This window comes from Anguilla anguilla, chromosome 15 (genome assembly GCF_013347855.1).
Source record: "Anguilla anguilla isolate fAngAng1 chromosome 15, fAngAng1.pri, whole genome shotgun sequence".
Taxonomy (NCBI): Eukaryota; Metazoa; Chordata; class Actinopteri; order Anguilliformes; family Anguillidae; genus Anguilla; species Anguilla anguilla.
Window position 1 is genome coordinate 30,896,321 of NC_049215.1, and position 1,281 is coordinate 30,897,601.

The window sequence follows — 1,281 nt, forward strand, 5'->3', positions numbered from 1 at the left end:
CCCCCCCCCCCAACACACACACTGCTCTACCTTCATAATCAGCACTTAGCTCCCCACAGGCTCCCACCCAGGGCAGTCTGTCTGTCTGTCTGTCTGTCTGGGCCCCACTGCCGCTAGGCTCTCTGGGTAACGTATTCCTTTAGCCTACGGGTTTCCCCACGCTTTGTCCTCAGTGCTCCCAGCAGGCCCTGACAACGTGCCAACAGCCATCTGACAGTAGCACGTGCTCTTCATGTGACATTCCATAACTTCTCCAATTATAGTTCAGCTGTCTGATTGAATGCAGCACAAGAGGTTTTTTGTTGGGGGGGGGGGGGGGGCGGCAGGGTTAGTTGGTTCAACTTAAATGAGTCACAGCAGGCACCAGCCAGGCTGATGTCCAAGCATGCTCGCTGTGGGTGATTCTTCCATTTGTCCAGGCCGTGATGATGATGCACAGGCCAGGAGATTCCCCACAATGCAACAGCCAGCCTGGCTAGCCGTCCCTGCCACACCTCCTACACTGTAGTGTAAACAAACACATCTTGTTGCTAGGCAACCCCCGACTCCACAACAGAAGGCTACAACAGAGAGAGAGAGAAAGAGAGAGGGAGGGAGAAACAGAGCGAGAGAGAGCGAGAAAGAGAAACAAAGTGTGATGAAGAAAGAAGAGGGAACAAAGTAAAGAAGTAAAACAAATCATGTTTCCATTTTGCGTGAGAATAGTGTCCACAGATCTCTGGAGCACTCTGTGGAGCTCTGCAGCACGTTACCTGCCAGTCCATTTATCAAGCTGTTTTGTCTCATAAATAAAAAGACCCACAAATCAGAATATATGATTCAGAAACAGCAGGATGCACAACAGTTTTCTCCGATGAAAGAACACAAGAATACAGTTTTCCGACACAAACCTGCTAAGAGCAACGTTAGCCAAGAATACAGCAGCACGAAATAAAAACAGATCAATGAGCCATCAAACAGGAAGTGACCAGCATTAAACTCTGAGCTCTTCTAAAAGCAGTGTGGTTCTCAACAAGGCCAGGGAGGCCCTGAACTGTGCTCAGTCCTAACATAAAGATCGAGTTTCCTAAATCTGCACTGATGTGGTATAAAGCTACGAAGATGTATTTAACACCAGGCCTGACCACCTCTTCTCTAGGACCAGCAGTAATGACATTACTGCCAACAGCTACCTTCTTCCCAAAAACAAGTAGCTGCAATGTGCCGGTAATCTTGCTGGTATTTGCACAAAATGTAAACAAGCCCGATTATCCCACATCTTCACAGAGCAAGTGAATATGC